General features: G+C 49.5%; 1 non-coding gene across 1 annotated transcript; it reads left to right on the top strand.

Annotated features, from left to right (window-relative positions):
* Window positions 1–3,849: 3,849 nt before the first annotated feature.
* On the top strand, window positions 3,850–3,922 carry TRNAV-CAC (transfer RNA valine (anticodon CAC)). The gene has a single exon. It is a non-coding gene; the product is annotated as a tRNA-Val (tRNA).
* Window positions 3,923–12,941: the final 9,019 nt, after the last annotated feature.

The raw sequence follows: 12,941 nt of genomic DNA, 5'->3' as shown, positions 1-12,941 counted from the left end.
CATGTGTGTGTGTGTGTGTGTTGTGTGCTCAGTTGCTTCAGTCATGTCTGACTCTGCGACCCTATGGACTGTAGCCCGCCAGGCTCCACTGTCCATGGGATTGTCCATGCAAGAATACTGGAGTGGGTTGCCATGCCCTCCTTTAGGGGATCTTCTTAATCCAGAGATCAAACCCGAGTCTCTCGTGTCTCCTGCATTGGCAGGTGGGTTCCTTACCACTAGTACCTCTTGGGAAACTTGTGAGCTACTTAGAGTAGTCAAATTAACAGAAACAGAAGGTGGAATGGTGGTTGCCAGGGGCTAGAGAGAGGAATGGAGAAGGCAATGGCACCCCACTCCAGTACTCTTGCCTGGAAAATCCCATGGATGAAGGAGCCTGGTGGGCTGCAGTCCATGGGTTCGCTAAGAGTCAGGCACGACTGAGCGACTTCACTTTCACTTTTCACTTTCATGCATTGGAGAAGGAAATGGCAACCCACTCCAATGTTCTTGCCTGGAGTATCCCAGGGACAGAGAAGCCTAGTGGGCTGCCGTCTATGGAAGCGACTTAGTAGCAGCAGCAGCAGCAGAGAGAGGAATAAGGAGTTATTGTTTAATGGGCACAGAGCTTCAGTTTGGGAAGATGAAAAAGTTCTGGAGACGGATGATGGTGATGTTTGTATAAGACTGTGAGTGTATTTAAATGCCACTCAACTGTACACTAACATGGTTAAGATGGGGGACTTCCCTAGTGGCCCAGTGGCTAAGACTCCAAGCTCCCCAATGCAGGGGGCCTGGGTTCGATCCTTGGTTAGGGAACTAGATACTGCTTGCCGCAACTAAGAGTTTGCATGCGGCAACTAAAAGATTCTGCATGCTGCAACTAAGACCTGATGCAGCCAAATAAAGACTTTTTAAAAATGGTTAAGATAGTATATTGTATGTTATGTATATTTTACCACAATTTTAAAAAGTGGGGGACTTCCCTGGTGGTCCTGTGGATAAGAATCTACCTGCCAATGCAGGGGCAAGGGTTTGATCCCTGGTCCAGGAAGATTCCGCATGCCATGGAGGCAACTAAGCCCATGCTCTAGAACCCACACGCTGCAACCACTGAAGCCTGTGTGCCAAGAACATGTGCTCTGCAACAAGAGAAACCACTGCCATGAGAACTCCATGCACCACAACAAAGAGTAGCCCCCACTCACCACAACTTCGTTCACACAGCAATGAAGACCCAGCACAACCAAAAATAAGATAATAAATAAAAATTTTTAAAAAGGGGATAATAATACTGACCAACTCTAAAGGAGTGTGTGAGGATCCAATAAGGTCATTCATTCAACACACAAATATTTGTAGCTTCTGTTCTGTGCTAGGCACTGTGCTAGGCATGGTGGATGTATCTATGAATAAAACAATCTATGGCAATCTTACTCTTGTGGTGTTTACAGCCCAGTGAGGAGCAGACATGTAGCTGATGCTTTCATGCTTGTGCTCTCGCTCAGTCATGTACAACTCTTCTCGACTCCATGGACTCCACCCTCTAGGCCCTTCTGTCCATTGAATGTTCTAGGCAAGCATGGGAGTGGGTTGCCATTTCCTTCTCTAGGGGATCTTCCCCACCCAGGGATCAAACCCACGTCTCTTACATCTCCGGCATTGGCAGGCGGATTCTTTTACCACTGAGCCTCCTGGGAAGCCCATGTAAATAATACGCATAAATAAATTGTATTGTACATTAGATGGTGACAAGTGCGTTGGGGGAAAAACAGAGCAGAGTGGGGAAGACAGAGAATGCTGGGGGAAGGGTTGCCCTTTTGGATGGTGGTCAGGGTGAGACTCATTGAGCAGACTTGGAGGAGAGGCAGTGCGCCAGGCAGATACCAGGATGTCTGTAAGAGCACATGGTGAATTGTAAAGCAAGGTATTGTGTTATTACTAAGACAGAAATGAGGTACAGACAGGGATCAGGGGAAGATCCTGCCAGCTCCCCAGCCAGCAAAGTTGGGGAGAAAGGATTCTGGGGCTCGCTCTCTCCTTCTTGTTCCACGGCTGCCCTCCACTCCCTCTGCCTCTGCTTCTCTCAGGGCCACCTTCCTCCCCCAGCCAGCTGCTGCAGCTCCCCTTCCAAAATATCCAGTCTTATTCAGCTTGCTGGTGACAGCAAAAGGAGGGGACCAGTGTCTAGAGGAGGCTGAGAAAGGACAAGTGGGGGACGCTGACAAGCCCTGCCTGAGCTGGCGAAGGCCCTTTACAAATGAGCCAGGGTGTCCTAGAAACAGAGTGCAGGCGGGGGCGGGGGCAGGGGCATGCGGGTATGTGTGGGAGGGGTGAGGTCAGGGCAGAGTGGAGAGAAGTAGGAATTGGATAAGAGGAGGCTGGTAACACGCAGGCCAGGGAGGCAGGCGAGGACCTGCAGGGATGTGCACACAGCCCAAGTGGGAGGAACTGAGCATCTCTCATGGCGGGTGGGCTGGGGTCACAGAGGGGAGGAGAGGGTGCAGGGAACAGAGTCTATGGCTATGGGGTAGAGGACTAGCCCTTGCAAATGGGCTCAGAGGACCAACTTGAGGGTTTTAGTAACACTGAAGGATTTGCCAAGCAGACCTGCCAGCATTATCTCCCTGCCTCCCTTCTGCTTGAGCGTGGCCAGGCATCCACTTTCAGGCAGAAACCCTGCCTATCTTCAAGATGGGAGAAAATCAAAATAAATTGGGCAGGCAGGAAGAGACCTCTGGAAGGGCAACTGGGGTCCACATGAGCTGCAGGGGAGAGATAAGGGCAGCAAAGAGAAAGAGGCCGGCATGGTTGCCAACCAGACTAAGGCAAACAGAGGCAGGCTAAAAATAGATTGGGGGTGGGGAGGGAGGAGAGGCAGTCCAGAAAAGAAGGGAAAGCACAGGCAATCGATGCCATTGCGACTCTGACCCAATTCTTCATCTCTCAGCCTCACCATCTGAAAAATGAGGAGGTGATGGGGGAAAAGGGAAAGACTGGAACAGAGGAGAGTCAGGGGAAAGTAATCTGAGTCCTGAGACCTAGGCAACTGTGTGGCACAAATTAGTAGTGCCAATGTGGAAAAGAGAAGGTATGTGGTGTAGTTGATACAAGTGAAAACCTAATCGGAGTTTGGTTGGGTTTTAAACCACGACAGGTTTAGGTCTTAAGGAGTGTGGTTCTAATTCGGAATGAGGGTCACCTGTTTAGAAAGGTAAGCAGGAGAACAAGATGGCGGAGGAGTAGGTGGACACGGAGTGCCTCTCTCGCCATGGATACATCAGGAATACACCTTCAGACACAGAAGTGCATGCAGAAGACCAGCTGAGAGTGGACAGGAGTGCCTTAACAGTGAAAAAGAATATATAGAACCACGCAAAACTCGAGATCAAGCCCTGAGCCTTTGGAGTGGGAGCACTGCCTCCAAGACCCTAGACTACCAGAGAACTAACCCTGCTGCTGCTGCTGGAGTGGGTTGCCATTTCCTTCTCCAATGCATGAAAGTGAAAAGTGAAAGTGAAGTCGCTCAGTCGTGTCCGACTCCTAGCGACCCTATGGACTGCAGCCTACCAGGCTCCTCTGTCCATGGGATTTTCCAGGCAAGAGTACTGGAGTGGGATGCCATTGCCTTCTCCGGAGAACTAACCCTAGGGAGTATCAAATACTGAGAACTCACACAAAAGAAGCCACTTGAATACAAGACACGGCATCACCCAACCTCCAGTAGCACCCTGTGCAGGACGCCTCAACTAAACAACAAACAAAAATAGAAAGGTAAGAGGAGGCAACAAGGATGAGTTAATGCAGGGACAATAGGCTGGAGTGACTTGATGCTTGCATTTTACTTCTCAAAAGAGTGATTAAAAGACTTCCCTGGTGGTCCAGTGGTTAAGACTCTGTTCTCACAATGCAGGGGGCCCAGGTTCAATCCCTGGTCAGAGAACTAGATCCAACAGGCCGAAACTAAGAGTTTGCATACCACAACAAAGATTGAAGATCCCATGTGTACCAACTAAGACCCGGCGCAGTTAAATAATTTCTTTTTTTCTAAAAGAGTGAGTGAAGAGAATTTGGCTATTGGATATTCTATTTCAATGATGGGCTTCCTCTTCCTTGCAGCAAGAGGGATTTAGGTTAGACCTCAGGAAATCCACCCAATCACTAAGTAAACAGATTTGTGAGATATTAAAACATGTATATAAGCACTCTTAGGGTGTTCTTTCCTTGGAAATCTTTATAAATAAGAAGTCCATCTATTTGGGCCTGTATAGTCTTACCTGTGGAGAAGGCAATGGCACCCCACTCCAATATTTTTGCCTAGAAAATCCCATGGACGGAGGAGCCTGGTAGGCTGCAGTCCATGGAGTCGCTAGAGTCGGACACGACTGAGCGAGTTCACTTTCATTTTTCACTTTCATGCACTGGAGAAGGAAATGGCAACCCAGTCCAGTGTTCTTGCCTGGAGAATCCCAGGGACAGGGGAGCCTGGTGGGCTGCTGTCTCTGGGGTCACACACAGTCGGACACGACTGAAGCGACTTAGCAGCAGCAGCAGCAGCAGCAGTCTGACCTGATGGGCTTCCCAGGGGGCTCAGTGGTGAAGAACCCATCTGCCAACGCAGGAGACTTAGGAGACATGGGTTCGATCCCTGGGTTGGGAAGATCCCCTGGAGCAAGAAATGGCAACACACTCCAGTATTCTTGCCTGGAAAATTCCATGGACAGAAACGCCTGACAGGCTATTGTCCATGGAGTTGCAAAGAGTCAGACACGTCTGAGTGACTGAGCACACACACAATCTTGCCTGAAGGCCAGGACCTCCCAACAAGCCTCAGGAAGACTTGTGGCTAGAAAGCAGGTAGAGTCTGAAATGGGATTCTGGGCAGGGCAAATGAATGTAAGCTCCTGAGGGGAAAGGGGAGGCAGAAGGCGGGCTGGTTCTGTCAGGCAGGAAGAAGCAGCGAGGACAAGGGGCAGGATTCTAACATGCAGGACCCAGTGGCATTTACATAACTTTGAATAATGAATAAGCCCAGCTCTGGGGCTCCAAGTCAGCGTGTTCATCTGCATCTTTATTAGGCTTTATAAATGATTCAGCTCCCTACCCCTTCCCCCCTGCCCCTGCCCAGCCTGCCCCAAGCATCAGGGTAGTTGATTGCTCATTATTTTAGACTAGGTTTGTTTCACCAACAGTCAGTGAGGCGTGGAGCAGGGGGACACAGGAGGGAGGAAGAAATCTGAAAGGCGGTGCAGAGTCGAGGGGCAGGGTGGGTGAGCAGAGGCAGGCAGACTCTACGAATAGGGACGTGGGCATAATTCTCTAAAATGCTCCTGGGGCCAACATCTTCAGGACAGAAAGGTTTCTTAGACTCCCCCAAAAGTGCTGGGTTCAAGTCCTACTCAGTCCCCAGTTTCCCTTACATCTGCTGCCAAGCCCCCAGCAGGCTTCTCTCTCAGCTCCAATGCAGCAAGGAGCCACTTGAGCAGCCAAATGAGAACTGCCCCCAGGGAAGTTCTCACTTTTTCCTGAGGCAGGAATTTTGCTATTTTCACACACACACAAAAATCTGCTATGCTTGCAAGGCAAGAACAGACACCAGGCATATTAGGAGAGAAAGTGGTAGGAACAGGTCTACATGGTACGTGAATCAGTAGAGAAAAGGAATTCTCGTGTCCGTTGAGAGTTGGAGCCCACCTGGAAAGAGGAGCCTAGAAAAGACACACCTCCAGGTTAGGCATGTGAATGCCAACTGCTCTGGTCTATTGGCTGGAGGTGGGAGAAGCATTTAATAGCCTGGATGAGAAGGAATTGGCAGGAAACTGGTAAGGGGTTTCCTGGCTGCACATTAAAACCATCAAGAGAGCTTTAAAAAATATGATGTTTGGGCCCCACCCAAGGCCAATTAAATCAGAATCCCCGAGAGAAAAGGCTCTGGGCACAGGTCTAGTTCTTAAAAAGCTCCTCAATGTTGTTTGAATCCTGATTTTTCTAGTAGTCACGTATGAATGTGAGATTTGGACCATAAAGAAAGCTGAGTGTTGAAGAATTGATGCTTTCGAATTGTGGTGCTAGAAAAGATTCTTGAGAGTCCCTTGGACAGCAAGGAGATCAAACAAGTCAATCCTAAAGGAAATCAACCCTGAATATTCATTGGAAGGACTGATACTGAAGCTGAAACTTCGATAATTTCACCACCTGATGCTTAGAACTGAGTCACTGAAAAAGACCCTAGTGATGGGAAAGACTGAGGGCAGGAGGAGAAGGGGGTGACAGAGGAGGAGATGGTTGGATGGCATCACTGATTCAATGGACATGAGTTTGAGCAAACTCTGGGAGATAGTGAAGGACAGGGAAGGCTGGTGTACTGCAGTTCATGTGGTTGCAGATAGACACAACTGAGTGACTGAGCAACAACTTTATTTATATATACATATAATTATATATAAATTATACATATAAATAATATATAAAACTAATATAATTAGTAAAATGTACAATCAGGAAAATGTAAATATTGATTGGATATTTGGTACTAAGGAATTACTGATAACTTTTTAATGGTGTGATAAGAGTATTGTGGTTACATTTTAAGGAGTCATTTTCTTTTTCTCTAAGGGAGAGACACTAAACAAATATCTTCCATGGGTGTGTGTGTGTGTGTGTGTGTGTGTGTGTGTGCACGAGCTCAGTCACAAAGTGATATATCTGGAAAGTGAAAGTGTTAGTCACTCAGTAATGTCTGATTCTTTTCTATCTCATGGCCTGTAGCCCTCCAGGTTCCTCTGTCCATGGAATTCTCCAGGCAAGAATACTGGAGTGGGTAGCCATTTCCTTCTCCAGGGGATCTTCCCAACCCAGGGATTGAACCTGAGACGCCTGCATTGCAAGCAGATTCTTTACCATCTGAGCCACGAGGGAAATGTATGATATATCTGGGGCCTGCTTTAAAATAATCCAAGGGTTTAGATGAAGCAAGATTCATTGCTTGTTGATGACTGTTGAAGCCGTTTGATAGATAAAGCTCATTATACTATGTTTTTTACTCTTCATATACAAAACAAAAACAGTTCCATGAGCATTTCTAACATACAGCAAGGTGAGAACCAGAGTCAGGCACTCAGCAGGATGGGGGCCACCTCAGTGGCATGACCAGCTTTAAAGGAGACCATGTGTGTGGGACCCTAAATGACAGGTAAGAGCTGTGTTCTCCATAGCCCTATTCTTCAGGCAGAGTCACAGGGACCACTTGAGGGGAACCATATCTGGCAGTTAGAGATGCACTGGGGTGTCCAAGATCTCTGGCTTTTTCCCCAGGCCAGCACAACCTCTGGAGACTCGGAGCCCCTCTACACTCTGAGCATCAGGCCAGGAGGCTGGATCAAAGGGTGCCTGAGGCACCCAGAGCAAGCCATCAACCCAGCTCTTTTCTCTCAATCCTTGCCCTCTCTTGACTGACTCCACAGGAGCTAGACCCCAGTTTCAGCCAGCAACCCCGCCGCCCTCCCCGCCTCATACCAGCCGTCACCATTGCTTCCCAGCGCTGTCACTCTCCCGACGGGCTCATCTGCCTCTGTCAGGCAACATTAGCCCAGCAGACTTCATCAAGAACGTGAGGGGAGGCTGAACACAGGGGAGGCTGAAGACCAGTGCGCAGAAGTACGGGCCCCTGGGCAGCCACCCCCAAGCGGCTGCCGGCGGAGCTGTCTGAGCTGCTGAGAGATTCGTGGGTAGCTTGATCTCATTTGCATATCACTTCTTCAACGAACACATTCACAAGAATCCCAGATTCTCAGTTTTCTACTTTCCCCGACAGGTTGGCTCTCCTCACACTTGTCCCTGACAGGGACCTACCATTCCCACGTTCTCCATATGCTCTTGGGAAATAACTTACCTTGGCTTGGAGCAAGGTATTTCCCTGGCCCCTGCCCCGCCCCTGCCCTGCCCTGCCCTGCCCTCGCCCCGTCCCCGCTCTGCCCTCGCCCCGCCCCTGCCCCGCCCCGTTCTCGCCCCTGCCCCGCCCTCGCCCCGCCCCCACTTACACCGGCGGAACCACCAGCTCCACCATCGCTCTCAGCTTGGGGCTCTATCTCTCTTCTCCGCTCCATTACCTTCCCCTGATGGCCTCTAGGGGCTGGGGAAGGGAGAGAGTTGGAGGGGGTCTATTTAAGAGATTTTTGGAATCTGTGCCTGCGCATCACCCGCTGCCATGAGTTATTTCAGCGCCGATGTTTGTCTCGAGCTGATTATTCCAGCCCGAGAACAGGTGGAGCAGCCTGCGGTGGCTTATTCGTCAGCCAAGGCCATCTGTTCCCAACAAGCTGAGATTTGTAGCTGATTTTTACTGGGGAGCAAGGAGTGGGGGCAGGGAGGGAGATGATCACCTCCGAGCCCCAGGAGACTTATCCCAGACCTTCTGCGAGGTCTGAACCCCCCAGTCCTCCCCTTCTAAAACCAATACCTTCTCGTTTTTCTCAGAGAACTCACCGGTCACTTGACTCCGAAATAGCGAAAATACTTTTTCCTTAAGGGGCTAAACCTTCTTCGATGGAGTCAGGTATGAGAAGCAGGAATCCATTAACCAGGCACAGTCTGGCCATTGAGTCAAGTCCACCCTTACAGATTTTTTTTTTAATATGTAACTGTGACACAAATATCCTAAATGACCTTTTTGATTCTCGGCTTCTCCTCACCCCACTCCATCACTGGTCCCTGCATCAACACGTGTCTCCTTGTCTAAACCTGTCACCTGCAGGGCTTCAGGCAGCATGGGAGGCTATGTCTGGAGGCTCTTCTCACCCCTCCCTCGCTGCGCCTCTTCCCTAAATACGCTGTTCAAGTTCCACCCTCCAATCTGTTCCTCTTCCAGCTTCCACTTGCAGCCATGCCAAGAGATGCCTGCTGCTTTAAGAATGGCTTTCCCTGAGCAAGGGAGCTAAGCGGTTTCTAAGCAGCTTTGCCACATGGTTTACCCTCCACAGCTACTATTTCTATCTATGCAGTGCTGGGAAAGACACTCCTCTTAGAGTCACACTAATATGACTAATTGGGGGCCTTCTTTGGTTTCTGACACATACATATCTGTACTGACTTAAAAGAGAAATTGTATGAAAACTTTTATTTCAAGCACAGAGACTTCATCTAGAATCCCACGTGCCCATATAAAGCTATTTCTAGTTTTCAGAAGTCTCATCTAATATTTATCTGTGTTTTCACATGTACTTTTGTCATGTGGACATGTTCCCTTAGGAACCCATTCACAGAGCTTCAGAGTGCCTCACTACTGAGTTGGTTTTCTAGGCTTATTTTGCCAGTTTGAGGGAGCAGGAGCTCCTTTTCTGCTATTAAATCCTGCCCAGTGGCTCAGTATATGGTCCACTGGAAGGACCAGCCTCCACAGATGAGCTGCCGGACATGCAAAGGCAGGTCATGGCCCCGTGCTTCTAGTGCACAACCTTCCAGGGCACTGCCATTCACTAGGGTCAATCCCCCTTGCTCTCCAGAGGACAGTGGGGGCCAGAAGCAGCCCTTAAGCAAGGATGCCAACCTGCAGCTGATGCCAGTCCCCAGGATTAAATATGAGTCAAGAGGCTTATTTCATCACATACAGTTTTATATTTGCCTGGTTATCAGTTGTTGACCTGTCTTTCAAAGAGGTAATATTTCTAAAGCTACTGGCTGTATTCCCATACCAGGATTTTTTTTTTTTTTTTTTTAATTCTCCACTTTCAAATTCTCTAGTGTCCTCTCTTCCCCAAATCCATTTGCTTCTTTTTCTAATCTAGTCAGATCATATAGATGTGGCACAAAACATATAAAAATTTATTAAAATGTGGAAACTCTTTGACTCTTAAACCATCTCAAATATAATTTGCCTGGGTAGTGTCAAAACTTTATATCTTTTTTGTGTTTTTTTCCCTTAAAGCTGTCATAGCTGGCTTTTGATATCTAAAGCAAATTCTATATGCACATTTAAGTATTCCTCTGGGAGATTTATGTCACTGACTTCAATTGCGAAGCACACATCCTTTTTGGAATCTCCCTCATGTATATGACCCATCACTGGAGCTTACGCTACAGAAGACTCGATTTCTCTGTAAAATCCCTTCTAAATAAACCTAGCATCCTTGTTAACTCCAAAATGGCTATTGCTCTGAAAATCACTCCTCCCAGATGGAATCCCAGAGAATGGTATGGATTGTTCCATTGTACTGTAATGAATGAAATTAGATTGAGGTGCCTAGAGATTCAAATATGCATTCCAGGCCATGTGGAACATCGTTGGCACTGTGTTCTTGAAGCACAAATGTGATCACACATGGGGGATGCTCTGAGAATTGTAAGGAGCAACACAAATGTGAGGTTGACATTTTCCCACCCCTACTCCCTCCCTCACCTCCCCAAATTGTCAGAAATTGCTTCCTTCCTAAGGGCAGGCCTTGGTGAATACCAGGCACACAGCTACTTGAGAGGAGATTCGTGACAGCAATTCTTGGTTTTCTCGCTTCTCCCTTTATCCTCTGACAAGGCCAGAGTAGCTCGGGGACGCCTGGCCAGTTGCTGGAGCCAAGCTGAGGTCTCTGCTAGGACAGACGTCACCCTCCCTGAGCCTGTTTCCTCAGGCGAAGGACACTTTACGGAGCTGTGACAAGGGTTAAGTGCGATTATGAAGTGCTTAACCACTGGGGGCATAGTTAGTGCTCACCATGGTTATATTGGTTGAGCCCTCCTCATCCTCAGCAACACTCCTGACAGGTGAGGCTGGGCTACATCAGCCTCAGTTAACGCCAAGGATTTCCAGGAGCCCTTAAAAGGGCGGGAAACAGTACTGTCGGGTTGCTGAGCGGGGGAACCTGGTCCTTAAGGTTTCTGGAACCCTTCAAGGGCATTGACCCTTTAAAGGGCGTGGCTTCCGGAAAGGGGGCGGGGGAACCTCCAGACCGGGGCGGAGCCAGAGGTCTCAAGCTCCGGAAGCGAGGGTGCAAATATGAATATGCTAATATGCCCAGGTTCACCGTGAACTGGAGGGCGCTGGTTGGTCTGGACGCGCAGAACCCGCCATTAGAAAGGAAAAGAAATGAAGAGGACGCGGAGGCGCATCTGGGCTGCTGGACGGAACCAAGCCCAGACAGCCCTCGCGCTGGGCGAAGACATCTGTCCCCCAGCCCGCGGGTCTGGAGTCCCCACTAGTGCCACCCGTTGGTTCCTCTGGCCCCTCATTGCAGGTGATGAAGAGGTGGGAGTGAGGTTCTGTTGGCAGCATTGAGGGGTTCTGTACGAACCTAGGAGCCAAAAGTTTCTTGCCAGTAATTCCACCTTGTTTTACAGATGGAGAAACTGAGGTTCAAGAGGTCAAGGCCTTTCTCCAAGGTCTCAGTGCTGGCGGCAGAAGCGTTCAGTTTAGCACTGGTCTTGTTTTCATGAAGGTGTGTGAACACCACTCTGTAGGTGAAGAAGAGCAGTAACCCCAAATGCAGCAGAACTTGGTATATTACCAAGCATGTCCTGGACTGCCCACCAGCCCGGAGGATGTAGAAAAGAAGACTTCCTGGGGAAAGATGAAAGGCATTGGGGTGGCAGCCAGTGGCAGGAGCAGGCAAGGACAAATTATCATAGGCTGGTCTGCAATAGGTTGCTATATAAGAGGTGATGAAATGTTACAACTTCCCTGAGAACCAGCTCAGAGGAAATGAAAGGGGAACGGAAAGCATAAAGGTTAGATTTAAGGCAGCACTTTCTCCCAGGGGTGATAATGGGGTGCTTTGTTCAGTGACCAGGGAAGGCTGTGGACTCGTCCCGTCTCTCCCACTTCTGAGGCCTTTGGGAATCCATCTTCCTCCTGTCCCATGTGGGCCTGCTTAGAGGACAGGAAGGAATGATTGACTTTGAAAAGTCCCCATCACTCAGGTAGGAGGTCCTTCCCCCGATGAGCCTCTTGGGCTCTTTGCTGAGGGGGAGGACAGCAGATGCGTAGGCTCCAGGGCCCTGGGGGGGTGGGCGCGGGGGTAGGAAGCAGCAGTCATGGCATCTCTTGCAACATACTCCCTGCCAAATTGATTCAAATTGGCTTGGATATGAACATATGATTAAAGGAGCGGCGCGATTCATTTATCAAGAGAGATTAAAGAGCGGCATCTGCGCAGCCTAGCTGGGGGACAATTAAGGAGCAAATCGCTAAGTGTCTGTGCCACCAGGCATGGGGGCGGGGCCTGGGGGAAGGACAACGGGGAGGTCTGCCAAGAGGACACAGGACAAAAGGAGGTGGTTGGGGAATCACCACGTGCTGCTGTTTTCTCTGCGCACAGACTGGGCACCATGGGGAGCCTCAAAGGGCTTTGGGCACCCCCATGCCTCTTATCCAGGAGTCAGAGCAGTCCCGGTGGTCTGAGATTACAGAGGAGGATCTAGCGAGGCGGCTTTGAGCCTGGCACAGGGACAGATTTGCTGTCTGTTTTGTGGGAATCACTTACATCTTAGGGACCAAGGCGACCATGAGTGTACAGGTTGGGGCAGGAGCTTAGAGAGCTTAGAAGGCATATCCCGAATGAAGATGGGCTTTGATGGCCTTGCAGCTCCTGGGGCTCCCCTAGGGAGTTTGGTGTGGAGGGAATTGCCCCCTTCCTAGTCTGGAGCCCAGCACACTGGCCAAGATGCTTTGCTGCATCTCAAAGTGTTGGTCATGTGAGGTGATGTCCAGCTTCCCTGGACACCCTGTGGAGTTCCCCATCACCACCTAGCATTCCCTGCCTCAGGGCCTTTGCTTAAGTTCTTTCTTCCTAGCACACCTGTACAGCAATATCTATCTGTAGAAGTGCGTGAGTGCGTGTGAGCCAAGTTGCTTTAGTTGTGTCCAACTCCTTGCGACTCTATGGACTGTAGCCTGCCAGGCTCCTGTGTCCATGGGATTCTCCAGGCAAGAATACTGGAGTGGGGTGCTGTGCCCTCCTCCAGGGGATCTTCCTGAC

Source organism: Bos mutus, chromosome 19, assembly GCF_027580195.1.
Source record: "Bos mutus isolate GX-2022 chromosome 19, NWIPB_WYAK_1.1, whole genome shotgun sequence".
NCBI lineage: Eukaryota > Metazoa > Chordata > Mammalia > Artiodactyla > Bovidae > Bos > Bos mutus.
The sequence above is the reverse complement of the archived record's forward strand: the minus strand, read 5'-3'. Positions and strand labels throughout refer to the sequence as shown.